Here is a 16,494-nt window from a genome sequence, read left to right on the forward strand (position 1 = left end):
AGAGCGCTAATATCTCCACTTGAATATTAATAACTCATAAAACATGTAATTTGGTGTTCATCATAGAGTCTCTGTGGAACTATTGATATCATAAACTTTCGTATTTTATACTATGCTGATTTTTTGAGGAGTACGATGTGGAAGTGATGTTGGAGGTTATTTCCATCTAGAGCAAACGCTCAGAATTACGACGATGAGACCAGAAGTGGGCTGCAGTTCTGAACAACAAACTACGCTGTTATCATGTTGAGTACTTCGAAAACCCACAACTCTTAAATTTGTAAACTCTGTATGATATCACTGTTGCGAATAGTTATGGGAAGACGTTAGATCTCATGTCGTTCGTCGGCTGATGAGACCTATTCTGTGCAATTGTCTTAGTGTAGTTCTGGAGTAAACGGGTTCCTGACGCCCCACCTTCAAATTGGCCCCGATCTGCCGCAGTTCATAACGTGTGCTTCCCTTCGTTGAACAGTCGGGGTTGTCCAATCTGACGACGTAGAAACACAGTGCTGAAATGTAAAATCAAAACACCTTTAATCGTCTACAATTCCAGTTTTACTTTATTGTGGCGACCAGTTTCGGCATTTCACTACACTATCTTCAGGTCTCCTGACCGACGTGCAGGAAGAATCCAACCTCATATGCCATCGAATTGGCGCCAGCATTCAGTCAGCAGTCTGCAATTGATGAGGAAAGGGATCGCGTTACTAAAAAAGAAGTCTACGGTTACCATTTACCGAATGCTGGCGCCTGTTTCGATTGCACATGAGGCTGGATTCTTCCTAAACATAGGTCAGGGGGGGAGGGGGGAGGGGGGTAGAAGATGGCGTGATCAAACGCCGAAACTGGTGGCAAAAATAAAATAAAATTTAAAATGTAGATAGCTGAAGGTGTCTCTGATTTGACATTTTATACTCAACAGCCGATGTCCCTCAACCATAGTGTATAGAGAGGGACTAAAGACACAATGTTGACACAATGTAGTGCATTCTCTGATACACTCGTAACCTGATTATTATCCGACGTTCATAATCGGTTAACTGTCGACGTGTTACCATGATCACTACTCACTATGATGTATAAACTCGCGTCATACCCCGCTCCGAACCGCAACGTTCGGGGGACATTCAGAGCACACCTTCAAATGGGATAACCTTTTCCGTCAGTATCATCCACCAACATTTGTATAACCGGAGTGATTGATATTTGATTAAATACCACTTCATGTATGTATAGAACTACACCGTCATGGAAGTTGCGACACTAAATGAAATTAATGTCCATATTAATTACATGACAACTCACAATCCAAACCAGTACATTTTAATATCACGCCATTACGGGACTAACATGTCTGTTTCAGACGGACCACGGAATGCGTGTAGTCCTCAGCACACGGCACCAAGTTTTTGGCGCAGACAGATTGACATCCTTTACAAGCGTCGATCCAACTTCAGGAACGAATCTGTTCGGTCCGCTGCTGCCATTTTTATGCTCTGGTCACATAGTGTGGTACAACGTCCGCTCGTCTGTCTGGATGAGCTTATTCTGTCCCCGGGGTTTACACAACACATCACTATCTGCAGCATGTAATGTAACGATAAAATATAACCCTATAAGTAATCGCTTTTATTCGGACTGATCAGTCTGCCCGTTCTGACTCACACATAGATCCTGTGCCTTTGGCTTTACATTGTCTGAACTTGTCATAACATTAACATTTGTGGCTACAGATAGCAACCCCATCTTTTTGCATCCTTAATGACTTCCAACATCTTTAACGTTTGGTTTCATAAATACTACTGTTTCTGTATTTTGGTACTTTCGTCCTTAATCACTTGTTGGTGGTAAATCATTCCACACATCTTTCAAGACGGGATTCAATAGCATCATGGACGTTCCTACTTACACAAACATTAGTGTATGCAATACAATAACACCTAGTTATCTTGCCAAGGCTGCGCGACATTTATTAAAGAACCAATGGATTTCTGTCTATATATTACCATCTTCATATCTGTGATTATCAGTAAACGATCAGTTACAGTGTAAATACTCTGGACGTGATCAGTTTACTATATTGTAAATATCGGTTTTTGTTTTCATATGTGCATCTCGAACAAGTATTTCAAGTAATAAAGATCGTCTGAGTTGTGACGATATACCGCGAAGATGAGAAGTTGTATCAGACCTGGGCTACAGCTAACAGACGCTCATATGAGTTTGCTGCTAGTGAAACTGCAGCTCATATTTACGTGCTTTTCGTAGCTAAGTTTTTTTAGCTAATTATGTTGCCTTAATGTAAATGTTACTGTTAGTACAGCAATAGCTATATCCCAGAAGTAATGTCACAATTTCACTTTTTACTATCAGTAGTTGTTTCATATGATCTTCCTATGAAACGTGCTACAGGTTTCATCAGAAAACTTCAAAACTTCGCTGTCTGAATGGACCGTGTCATGTAACATTCACTGTCAAGTAACTGCGGTTGGACGGACGATAAGGATCGGTTGTGGTTCCAGCATAAATCCTCTTCCCGCTTTCGTGGTAAAAGTGTGTAGCAACTTACTTCCGCCGAAAAGATCACTTCGTGAGAGGAGATCAGCTGTTGACCATTTCAGCTCGAAACTTTCCAGTACTGTAGCATCACCACCGAGCGAGGTGGCGCAGTGGTTAGACACTGGCCTCACATTCGGGAGGACGTCGGTTCAATCCCGCGTCCGGCCATCCTGATTTAGGTTTTCCGTGATTTCCCTAAATCGCTCCAGGCAAATGCTGGGATGGTTCCTTTGAAAGGGCACGGCCGACTTCCTTCCCTAATCCGATGAGACCGATGACATCACTGTTTGGTCTCTTCCCCCAAACAATCCAAATCCAGTACTGTAGCATCTGGAATTAGTGAAATGTATGGTGTTGAGTATTATAGATAGAATCTTCCATCCCCCAATCCCCCTATAGCAACAAAACTTTCTGCCACGTTAAAACTACGAGTATGTACTAGACTGCGTCTCGAATCTGACGATTTCTATCCACTGGAGAAATATTATCGATGTTTCATCAACAACTTTCATCAATTCAAAAGTTTTTGTGTTTGCAGTCAAGCGTGGTTTGAGGAGTTGAGGAGTAGTTGTGAAACTAACTTTTAAGAACATTTACAATCACTAGATAGTTAACTGGCATTAAATTTAGAACTATCTCACTGTATGCCCTCAAAATAAATAACACACTTCCATTCGTCACACGCAAAAAATACTATGGGGCCGGGTGGGGACGGAGGGCGCAAACAATTGTAGAATCAGTTGATAGCGTTAAATTCGTTACATTACTAAATAATAAAATTCGGTGGGGAGAGAATTCTACAGAATTGCTGAAACTCCTGAATCAAGCTTTATTTGTAGTGCCAATAGTGTGCGAGGCAGAATGTAAAAAAACAAAATTTCGGGTGTTATTTTTCTATCGATATCCCTTATTAATCCGATTTATTTGTGCTGTAAAGAGTTTGTTGCACTAATTACGGCTTATCAGCATATTTCTTTCTTTCTTTCGCTTACGCCATAGTCCCGTAGCGATTGCAGGGTCGGCGTGGTTACAATGGATTTGGCAGTGTTAGTGTTAGGGATGGCCGGATGCCCTTCCTGCCGCCACCCCGTACCCCCGAGGACGGAATCAGTGTACCCCAACTGTCTGCATCTAGTGTAAATCGTGAAAAATAGTGCGGACGTGTTTCAGATGTTAGCGACGCGTGTTAACTGAGGCGGAACGTGGGGACCAGCCCGGTATTAACCTAGCGGGGTGTGGAAAACCGCCTAACAACCACATCCAGACTGGCTGGCACACCGGCCCTCTTCGTTAATCCGCCGGGAGAATTCGATCCGGGGCCGGCGCGCCTACCCTAGTCCAGGAAGCAGCGTGTTAGCGCTCTTGGCTACCCTGGCGGGTGCTTATCAGTTTATTTAACCCTTAATAAAATTTGTCGTGCCCAATACATACTCTGATCAAACCAACAGGTCTGTTCGCGGAATCATTACCAATAATGTCCATAGTTCCAAAATTAACATTTTCATTATCTTGGCAGAAAAAATTAAAAGGTCTCCTACGAACACGACACAATTTAAGGAAAGCCTGAAGAACTTTCTGGTGTTCAACTGCTTCCTCTCCATCGACAAATTCTTCAGCGAAACTAATTTATGTATCTACTTTCATTTATTTCGTATTACGTGGTTTCTACTTCATATTCAGTTCCTTTACCTCTGAAATGCAGTAACGCGATCAGCATAAGTAAGGGAACTACAGCCTGAATTGGTGAATGCGGGTCGAGCCTAGTTGGACCCGTGGAAAGAAGAAGACTTGATTCAGTTGTAAAAAGCAAACCAAACGAAGCTAATAACCAGGACTGGGAATTTAAGAGGATTTTCTAAACCCTCTGACATTTAAGTCATTTATGCCAATAGATGTACTAGCACAAGTAAATTTAAACAACATACACTATTACACAAACTCGAGAGAAGCTCCTGTGAGAAAGAGAAGTGATCTGCCCAGTGAATTCTGAAGAGAATATGGGGATGTAAATTATTTACAGTCAGACTATAAGAGGCTTAAAATCAAACGGAATCCATGACAAATATTTAAATCTCAGCTGGGAGAACAAATCAATTATTTACACCTTAAATTAATTATGTGAAAGCATCTTCAGCAAAGTAGTCAATTATGCAATCACAACAACAGAGAAAAGTGTATTTGACGCAAATAAGCAATACGAAGGGTGGCAGGGGGCTCAATGGATAACTGCTTGACTACAAATCCAAAGGTGCTGGATTAAATCCTCAACTGACCCTAAGATTTTGATCACTTCCTTTTTGTTCGCCTATAGAAATGATTTGAATTTGTGAAAGATGTAGAGTAGAAACTTCTTTCGTAAACTACGTTAGTCCCCTAAACATGGCTGGGTAAATCAGTTCGAAGGTCGAGGAAGGCAATAAGATCATGCTTTCGGGATACGGGCAAACTCTTCTTACTAAGCAATACGAAACGATTAACATAGGAGACAGATGGGCATACTAGTACGTGTGCGACGAAAATGTAAACCCGGTTATGGACTCCAACAACCTATATTACGCTGCAGGTAATGAAAAATCAGCATTTTATCCTAGCACCAAAAGTAACAAAACCATTGGCTAATAGCGAATATGGTTCCATTATAATCTCAGCCACTTTCCCAGCGTATACTTTACGCTGGTAATGGACGAATCGACAAATAAAGGAAAACTTGAAATCTATTTACAAAAAATTACATGCACCGAACAAAGACTAAGAATGTTTAAGAAAATATGTATTAATTATTCAGTCTCAGTCACGAATTTTCAATCAGACGACATGTTTCGATTACTCAGGATCATCTTCATTTCTAAGTATTTGCGACAGTATTGGTAGTAGTAATCTGTTCGGAATCACATATTTGGGTACTCTGGTACGTGGTTATGCATACGAAAGGTTGGTTGGTTGGTTTGGGGAAGGAGACCAGACAGCGTGGTCATCGGTCTTGCATACGAAAGACGGGTTGCTGGTGCAAGTAATCATATCCTGAGTAACTTAAACATCTAATCTGATTAAAACCAAACAATAAATGAATATTATCTTAAATATCACTTACAGTTGCTGAGTCTCACAAGACGAATATTCCAGCCACAGTGAAAGAATAACAAAATAATAGAGCTTTCGCTTTGCTTATAAATGGTCCAAAGATTTCTAATTTTTGGACACACCTCGTTTAATGTTGTGCTGAATGAAGCATTAAAAAACAAATGCACGCAGGAGATCTAATCTATCCATAAAATCGAACGGAATACATTTTAATACCACACTATAATCATGTGTTTCTGTAATGAATAATATTTAAAAGTTTTGACAGGACATCTTACAGCATTTGTGAATTTCATTGTAAGTGCTGTATTTAAATATTTTGTCTAGAAGGACTTTAATTGCAGTGTTGGGGAAAATGCACGTAGTAAGAGGAGTGTATGCGAAAACTAGGTACGCCACAGCTTTAATCTGCCAAGATGTTTCGGTACAGATAAACGTTGTTAAATCTTTTGTTTCGAAATTTGCTTAGCTAAAATAGTCTCATATAAAACAATTGCATTGCCTGGACCACAAGATTGACGTTTGAGCAGTGTAATGGGAAGATGTATACTTTCATACCGTCTTTTCAGCTAGCTGTTTTCGTTAACTGACACAGCATGCTTCGGCAATGAAAAGAAAATCTTCAAGGTGAAATTCAGGGACTTCATGGTTCCACACCACAACGAATAAAAATGTATACTCATTTTGCGTTGTTAATTAAAACAGTGGGTTGTCAATTAGTTAGTACTTATTAATGAAATTTAATTTTTAGCAGCAAACGCTTTAAATCAACAAAAAATTTTCGGGTAATGGAATGATTAACAGTGCAGTTCATTAAAAATGTTGGTTTCCGAAGTCTCAGCACATCACTTCAGCGCCACACCGAAGACGAAACAGCTCTCTTCTGGCAGTGTTTCAGCAGTCAACAAAGACTTTCTTTGAACGGGCGACGAGTGACACCACTTGACGAGACGAAAGACGGCGCTGTCATCTTAATTGTGTCCAAACGTTTTGGCAGCTGCGTGGCGTGTGTGTAAGCTCTGACACTTCGTTTACAATTCCTGCGTCTTCTCTTTTATTTTATCGCCGAAATCGGCTTTTCAGTGGCCGTGGCAGGGCGACATGAATAATGGATGCTGCTTGCATACGCTGTCATACATAATGTATCGGAGCAACCGCGGAATGCCGGCGCGCGGTGCCCCCGCGACACAGCTCGCAGAAGCGGCCGCTCTGGCCGATGCAAACGCTTTAAAGTCCGCGGAAGGTCGGTATGTGTGCGTGCGACGGATGTGAGTCCGTGCCGGACCGTTGGTAGATTGGGAGAGATCCGTTCTAAGCCCAGCAGTTCACCACTTTGTGAGCAACTCCATCTCTTAGACATTTCTCTTTTTTTGAAAACCACTATTGTTTTTTTTTATATGATAGGTTTCCCATACTTCGTGTTTTATTGCTGTACGGAACTTCGATTGGTCGATGGTAGGTCGGTTTGTCTACCATCCAACGGGAAGCCTTCACTGCTAGGAAGCAATGATGTGTTCCTTCTTTGTATGTGAATTCACCAAAAAGTGGTATTTTTCTCGAGTTCAGTTCTAATTTGGTTAAAGCCAGGTCTGGCTTACTATTGTTGGTGCGAGCTGCATCGGAATAGCAGGAATGAAGGAACCAGGTAAGATTATTTCATCGGAATAGCTACTGTCATGAAGGAACCAGGTATGATTATTTCAACTGCTTCCCTGGCTTACTATTGTTGGTGCGAGCTGCATCGGAATAGCTACTGTCATGAAGAAGCCAGGTAAGATTATTTCATCGGACTAGCTACTGTCATGAAGGAACCAGGTATCATTAATCGGAATATCTACTGTCATGAAGGAACCAGGTATGACAATTTCAACTGATTCCCGCGTTGATTAAAAATCTAGGGCGACGAACTGATATTATGCTGACCGGCGTATAACGACTGCGAGTATCGAATGTTCCGTGCTACGAACGCATCTCTGTGTCTTACCGAATCAAAGGTTTTGTTTTATAGACTCGTTGTGAAGGAAATGGAGAGATCGGTCGTATGAGAGGAGGAGAAGATTATATTGTTGTGAGACGCCATTACGGTATATAGTAAATGTTGGAATAGTTTTTGGCACAAAATGAAGTCCAATAACCAACATTAAGTATTCAAGGTGTGTATATCCCCATACCGAAATTAGTTAATTATCATGGTACAGATATTACGAGCCGTAAATCGCTCGGAGGTGAAATTGGGAACGATAGTGCGAACCTTCATTTCAACGGACAGAATTCGTCGAGAGATTTTCTCCGATCTAATAAACTATAAATTGCTAAATTGTTGGACCTCTCATCCAGACTCATCAAACAACATAACACACAGTTGTGCCGAACGATCTGCGTAGCGAGTAAAGGTTATAGAGTTTTCAGGTACAGCGTATAACGACGAGGAATTTCCGCGAGATGGCTGCTGCGGAATACGCCTCTTGCTCTCCGGTCGTATTTAAAGCGTATTATTTATATTTTACCGGTTTTCAGGAGCGTAAAGATAAAGGTAAATAAGCAATAACCTAAACCAACTAAGCTAAACCAACTAAAACCAATAAGTAAGCCAATAATTAAAATAAAAGCACACATAAAGAATATTTATTTGTAATAATAAATAAAAATAATATTTTAAATTAACTAATAATAATATATTAAGCGATGAAACTGTTAATCTCTATCTAAGCTGTACAGCACCGCTTGCACAAAACATAAATTTAAATGTTGGGAAGCCTTTTCTGAAGGTGTTTGTATGGAGTGTAGCTTTGTACGGAGCTGAAAGGCGGACGATAAAGAATTCACACAAGAAGAGAACAGAAGAGTATGAAATGTTGTGCTAAAAAAGAATTCTGGAAATGAGATGGGTAGAAAAGAAAACTGAAGATCTGTTACATGACGATCAGTTTGGCTTTACAAAAGGAAGAGGGACCAGAGAAGCAGTTCTGACGTTGCAGTTGGTAACGGAAACAAGACTAAAGAGAAAGTCACTTCGGAGAAAGTGTTTGACAGTGTCCAAGGGTGTTCGAATTTCTGAGAAAAATAGGGGTAAGCTACGGAAAAGACGGGTAATTTACAATGTGTACAAGAACCAATAGAGATCAGTGAGATTGGAAGACCAAGAGCGAAGTGCTCGGTTTGAAAAGGGTATAAGATAGGGATGTAGTCTTTCACGCCTACTGGTCAGTCTATACATCGAAGAAGCAATGGCAGAAATAAAAGAGAGATTCAAGAGTGGAATTAAAATTCGAGAATATCAATAATAGAGGTCCCTGATGGCATAGCTATACTCAGTTAAAGTAAAAAGAATGGCATGATCTGTTGAATGAAATGAATAATCTAAATATTGCAGAATATGGACTGAGAAGAAATCGAAGAAAGAAGAAAGTAATGAAAAGTAGCAAAAAGGAGAACAGCGAGGAACTTAACATCAGGATTGGTGGTCACGAAGTAGATGAATTTAAGCAATTCTGCTGCCTTCGCAGCAAAATAACCCATGACGGACGGATCAAGGAGGACATAAAGAACGAACTGTCACTGGCAAAAAGGGCATTCCTGGCCAGGATAAGTCTACTGTTATCAAACATAGGCCTTAATTTGAGGAAGAAGTTTCTGAGAATGTAGGTTTTGAGCACAGCATTGTATGGAAGTGCAACATAGACTGTGGGAAAACCGGAACAGAAGATAATCGAAGCATTTGAGATGTTGAAACGTCCCCTTTGAACAATTATACATGACTGTGCTTAAACTGACACACAATATTTTGTTAGCGCAACGTAATCTGACTTTCAAAATTCCCTACAAAAGAATGGCCCTTACTAACATTAAACTATATCTTTCACAAATCACTTACCTCACAAAAATCTTCGCTGCTCAAGCTACTGCAATACAGCGAGCGCCACTACTGCCAGCTAAATAAAAGATTCAAACTATGGAAGGCACTAACTACTGATAGGGATAGTTAGCAAATGAAAGATATTAATAGAGAACAAACAATGTATTTACCTTGATATCATCATATATAAATATAGCAGTTCATGACAAATTTCAAAACTCCGCTATCTCTCTCCCCACATCCACCACTGCTGGCGGCTCACCTCCAACTGCGCAACGCTACGCGCTGTTCGCAGCCAGCTGCCTAACACTACAATGGCGAGTATTACAACAATGCAAAGCAGCCACAGACTGCACACAGCACAGCCAATGATTTTCATACAGAGGTGGCGTTACCAATAAAAAAACCTAAACAGCCTACTTACAATGTGGTCCTACAGGAGAACGTTGAAAATTAGGTAGACTGATAAGATAAGAAATGGAAGGTTTCTGCAGAATGGGCGAAGTGTATGGGAAACACTGACAAAAAGAAGGGACGGGATGGTGGGACATCCGTTAAGTGATCAGAAAATAAATTCCTTGGTACTAGAGGGTGCTGCAGAGGGTGAAAACTGTTGAGGAGGACAGAGATTAGAAAACATTCCGCAAATAACTGAGGCCGTATGTTGAAAGTGTTATTCAAGATAAAGAGGGTCGCACATGAGAGGAACTCGTGGCGGGCCACATGAAACCAGTCAGAAGACGGATGATTCAATAAAAAATGATCAAGTAACTGAAAAAAGAAAGTGTTGCACAACTTGACTAAAAACAGCGATCGGTTATTACTATAGATTCTGATGCATTAAGAAATCGCGACTTTGGTAATGCAGGTAAGTGTGGCAGGTAGAAGTTGTAGTGGGAGGTCAAGGTTTGAAACGGTAAGGAGGGTTAAATGGATGCAGGTTGCACTAGACAGTCAGGGCAGCACAGGATACACTAGCGCAGAGGGCTGCATCAGATAAGTCTTCAAACTGGAGACAACAACAATAACAACTGTTTATGAACATTTTTGTGGTGACATTGTTCATTTGGCGTGCGCGTGAACTCTTGATGGGTGCGATCAGCAAAGCATGTATTTAGCTAAATGTGTTAATCCTGCATCGTGGTACTGCTAGTACTGACGATAATAAGCCGGCCGTTGTGGCCGAGCAGTTCTAGGCGCTTCAGTCCGGAACCGCGCGACTGCTACGATCGCAGGTTCGAATCCTGCCTCGGGCTTGGATGTGTGTGATGTCCTTAGGTTGGTTAGGTTTAAGTAGTTCTAAGTTCTAGTGGACTGATAAAGAAGGATCGGGTGATATTTAAGCTGGAGACTACTACTATTTTTTTTTCTCGACATAGCTGTTGATCCGCTGGACTGACAAGGGGAGGCCGCCAATTGTGAAATTCAGATTCGATTCATACTGCGCATAATAAAAGCTCATGGCCAGAGGTGTAATGTGACAAAGCACCAAGATGCACTTCTCAGCCGTTGTCGAGAAAATCGACAGTTAAAAGAAACCGTTGCGGTGAAATACTCTCTACGATTAATGATTTTCTACAGCGTCATAGCGCAGCGGTAAGCGCTGGGGTTCGTAATCCGAAGGTCGCCGGATCGAATCTCGCGCCATGCAATATTTTTTTATTATTAGTTTTTTGCAATTCAAATATATACACACACACACACACATTATATATATATATATATATATATATATATATATATATATATATATATATATATATATATATATATAATTATTACTGAATTGCTTATGCATGTTGGTGAAGGTGGATCGCTCTCCAATTGTACCGCCTCCATTTTTCCGTTTGTTTAACAGGGTGTACCGAAGCTGTCCCGTCCGCACTGATTTTCGACGATGTTATAAGTTGCGCTAGGGACCGCATCTACCTTCTTTCGAAGTTAGCAGGCAACTACGCTGTTATGGGGCGGCTCGTTTCGGCCCATTCAACATCTGTCCTTCATGTGTAACGAGCGAGTAACGGAGTTTATATTTCATACCTGCCACAGCAAGTTTGTGTTCGTGGGGTCCCTATTCTAATTCGAACGTTTGACTTACGCTATACGTATTCGTTTCTACGTCTTCCGTTAACTATACGTGGTTAACATTATGAAGACAATTAATAACATTTGTGAAATACAACTTTGTTTGCGGAAAACATAATGATGTTCGAAGTCGCCAGTTCTTCCACGACAAACGACTTTCAACAACTTATTATATGCATAATTGTTGCAACTGATTGCCGGGAATATATATATATATATATATATATATATATATATATATATATATATATATATATATATATATATATATATGAATTACAAAAAACAAATACTAAAAAAAAAGTTGCATGGAGCGAGATTCCATCCGGCGACCTTCGGATTACGAACCCGAGCGCTTACCGCTGCACCACCGCGCTGTAGAAAATTACTAATCGTAGAGAGTATTTCACCGCAACGGTTTCTTTTAACTGTCGATTTTCTCGACAACGGCTGAGAAGTGCATCTTGGTGCTTTGCCACGTTAGACCTCTGGCCATGAGCTTTTATTATGCGCAGTATGAATCGAATCTGAATTTCACAATTGGCGGCCTCCCCTTGTGAAAGAAAACTATCGTGGATTCATGATAACAATTACAGTTTGCTTTTTTAGGAAGCTGGAGACCATTGCTATTTTTTTTCTCGACATAGCTCTTTATCCGCTAGACTGAAAGAAAACTATCGAGGATTCATGATAACAATTACAGTTTGCTTTTTTAGGAAGATGCCACCTGGTATGCAATATATATGGTGAAATATCTTCAGATTTCAAGAAGAATGTAACAATTTCAATTGCAAACAAGGCAGGTCAGCACAAATGTCAGTACTACAAGCACTCCGTCTTCATGCCACAAGTGGCCCACCGGGACCATCCGACCGCCGTGTCATACTTAGTTGAGGATGCGAATAGGAGGGGCGTGTGGTCAACACACCGCTCTCCCGGTCGTTACGATGGTTTTCTTTGACCGGAGCCGCTACTATTCGGTCGAGTAGCTCCTCAGTTGGCATCACGAGGCTGAGTGCACCCCGAAAAATGGCAACAGCACATGGCGGCCCGGATGGTCACCCATCCCAGTGCCGGCCACGCCCGACAGCGCTTAACTTCGGTGATCTGACGGGAACCGGTGTATCCACTGCGGCAAGGCCGTTGCCAGTACTACAAGACAATGAGTTTAATACTCAATGACACGATTTTTTTTCGGAACGGTAGAATGGCTGGTAGAATTCGATCTCGAAGAAGATCAGTTAGTGTTCCAAAGAAATACAGGGGCATGCGAGGCAAAGCTGATCCTGCGACTAATTTTGAAAGGCAGTAAGGCACACGTGAGTTAGTATAGAAAAAACTCCTAGAAACGTTGACTGGAATACATTTTAGAGATTCTGAAGGTAGCAGCGACTAAAGACAGAGCACGGAAGTTTACGTGCAAATGGTTCAAATGGCTCTGAGCACTATGCGACTCAACTGCTGAGGTCATCAGTCGCCTAGAACTTAGAACTAATTAAACCTAACTAACCTAAGGACAGCACACAACACCCAGCCATCACGAGGCAGAGAAAATCCCTGACCCCGCCGGGAATCGAACCCGGGAACCCGGGCGTGGGAAGCGAGAACGCTACCGCACGACCACGAGATGCGGGCGTTTACGTACAACTTATGTAGATACGTTACTGCAGTTATAACAGTCGAACAACACGAAGGAAAGCAGTAGTTAATAAGGGAGTGAGACTGAGTTGTAGCCTATTCCCGATGTTCGATTGTACATTCAGCCTACAGTAAAGGGAACTAAACAGAAATTTGGAGAAGGACTGTAATTTCGAGGAGCAGAAGTAAAGGCTTTCAAGTATGTCAACCATATAGCAATTCTGTCAGAGAGAGCATAGCATTAGAAAGATCTGTTCCGTGGTGTGGACAGTGTCTTAAGGAAAATAAGTTGAAGAACGACGGATGTAAAGTCATGATAATAAAGTCAAATCGGGCAATGTTTTCTAAAAGTTCTCCTTAGTAAACTAATTTTATTTTCGCAGTTACTTACCAATGAACGCTAATCTGCCACTGCTTTATATTTGAAATTGTTACAGCCGATATTTGCATGAGTTGACTGATACAAGTTGTGACTCATCGATTCATATGGCTGTACGGTTTTAAGTTTCTGAGCATTTAAAGCAAGTTGCCAATCTTCGTATCACTTTGAAGTCTTATCAAGGTCTCACAGAATATTTGAGCCGTTTCTCTTTCAGACAGTACTTCATTATACACTACTGGTCATTAAAATTACTACATCAAGAAGAAATGCAGATGATACACGGATATTCATTGGACAAATATATTATACTAGAACTGATATGTGATTACATTTCCACGCAATTTGGGTGCATAGATCCTGAGAAATCAGTACCCAGAACAACCACCTCTGGCCGTAATAAAGGCCATGAGACGCCTGGGCATTGAGTCAAGCAGAGCTTGGATGGCGTGTACAGGTACAGCTGCCCATGCAGATTCAACACGATACCACAGTTCATCAAAAGTAGTGACTGGCGTATTGTGACGAGCCAGTTGCTCGGCCACCATTGACCAGACGTTTTCAATTGGTGAGAGATCTGGAGAATGTGCTGGCCAGGGCAGATATCGAACATTTTCTGTATCCAGAAAGGCCTGTACAGGACCTGCAACATGCGATCGTGCATTATTCTGCTGAAATGTAGGGTTTCGCAGGGATCGAATGAAGGGTAGAGCCACGGGTCATAACACATCTGAAATGTAACGTCCACTGTTCAAAGTGCCGTCAATGCGAACAAGAGGTGACCGACACGTGTAACCAATGGCACCCCATACCATCACGGCGGGTGATACGCCAGCTTAGCGATGACGAATACACGCTTCCAATGTGCGTTCACCGCGGTGTCGCCAAACACGGATGCGACCATCATGATGCTGTAAACTGAACCTGGATTCATCCGAAAAAATGACGTTTTGCCATTCGTGCACCCAGGATCGTCGTTGAGTACACCGTCGCAGGCGCTCCTGTCTGTGATGCAGCGTCAAGGGTAACCGCAGCCATGGTCTCCGAGCTGATAGTCCATACTGCTGCAAACGTCGTCGAACTGTTCGTGCAGATGGTTGTTGTCTTGCAAACGTCCCCATCTGTTGATGGCTGGTTGAAAGGTTGCTGATCACTATGCGACTTAACTGCTGAGGTCATCAGTCACCTAGAAATTCGAACTAATTAAACCTAACTAACCTAAGGACATCACACACATCCATGCCCGAGGCGGGATTCGAACCTGCGACCGTAGCGGTCGCTCTGTTCCGGACTGCAGCGCCTAGAACCTCACGGCCACTCCGGCCGGCCCATCTGTTGACTCAGGGATCGAGACGTTGCTGCACGATCCGTTACAGCCTTGCGGATAAGACGTCTGTCATCTCGACTCTTAATGGTCGTATCACTAGCAGGCCGTTGGGATCCAGGACGGCGTTCCGTATTGGATCTCGACCAACGCGAGCAGCAATGTCGCGATACGATAAACCACAATGCGATAGGCTACAATCTGACCTTTATCAAAGTCGGAAACGTGATAGTACGCATTATTCCTCCGTACACGAGGCATCACAACAACGTTTCACGAGGCAACGGCGGTCAACTGCTATTTGTGTATGAGAAAACGGTTGGAAATTTTCCTCATGTCAGCACGTGGTATGTGTCGCCACCGGCGCCAACCTTGTGTGAATGCTGTGAAAAGCTAATCATTTGCATATCACAGCATCTTCTTCCTGTCGGTTAAATTTCGCGTCTGTAGCACGTCATCTTCGTGACGTAGCAATTTTAATGGCCGGTAGTGTAGATAACCACATCACAAGGGAATACCAGCAGGTCGCTATTAATATTGTCTGCAAAATCATTAATATACAACATAAAAAGCACACTTCTCTGGGTACATCCGAAGTTACTCCTACTTCTGTCAATGTATCTCCATTCGAGGTAACATGATGTTTCCTCACAGCAGTCACATATTTCTCTTGATGTCCCATACTATCAAACTTTCGTGAGCAGCTCTTGGTGTCAAATGGATTTCGAAAATCAAGAACACTGCATCCACCTGATTACATTGATGGCTTTCTGGATGACATGAGAGGAAAACGCGATTTGGACTTGACACGGCCAATGTTTTGGGAATCTAACGGAAGTACATACCGATCCGTCGAAAAATCAATCGCGCACACTTAGAAAGTTATCGGAGTAACAAGTACGGCTCGGTAAAGCTGGTCAGCACTTCGGCGTGACTGTTCCCACACATCACCTATTCTCAGCGTGTTGTATGAGTACCAGTCAGAGGAGCAGCGAGAGACATCAAATACGAACCGTGAAATAATCACAGGATCAGTATAGGCCTCCAGCTCCACGTGCCCGAGGGGGACTGGACGCAGGTGAGAAAATTACAGCGTGCCAGGGGGACGGATAAGCTCGGTGCGGTATCGGGGTTTTCCCCCGCGTCTGTCCTGCCGTCTGATTCGGCGGCCGGCTGCCTTGATAGATGGTCCGGAGCGCGCGCACTGGCCTAGGTAATGGTCGCTCGTTATCGGCCATCGCGCCCACGCAGGCATTTGGGACCTGGCCGCCCCTCACGTGGCCTGTGATCAGTCCCCGTACTTCGGCTCGCGATGCCAGACTCCCGCGCTACTGCAGTACGCGATCCCAGGTCACCGCTTCCTACGTGCATTCTCCTGACAGTGCTTTCAGACATGTGCACCCAGAGGCACGAGTATTAACGGTGAGTCTCGTAACACTCTTCGTGAATGCTTCAAGATACCAGAACGAGATTTTCGGTACATAACTGTACGCAGTAGAGCACGCCATTTCGTTTGATGAGCAGTATCATCAACAGCTGTATCAACCGAGATACTGAAAGATCTTCAGA

The 16,494-nt window shown here is 42.5% G+C and overlaps 1 protein-coding gene and 1 pseudogene across 1 annotated transcript in view; one reads left to right on the forward strand and one right to left on the reverse strand.

The window, feature by feature from the left end:
• The window catches only part of LOC124798324 (ADAMTS-like protein 4), a 750,423-nt gene that overhangs the window by 253,893 nt on the left and 480,036 nt on the right, over window positions 1–16,494 (forward strand). The window lies entirely within an intron of this gene.
• LOC124799376 lies at window positions 12,615–12,732 on the reverse strand (annotated as a pseudogene).

The sequence above is a fragment of the Schistocerca piceifrons genome, chromosome 5, assembly GCF_021461385.2.
Source record: "Schistocerca piceifrons isolate TAMUIC-IGC-003096 chromosome 5, iqSchPice1.1, whole genome shotgun sequence".
NCBI lineage: Eukaryota > Metazoa > Arthropoda > Insecta > Orthoptera > Acrididae > Schistocerca > Schistocerca piceifrons.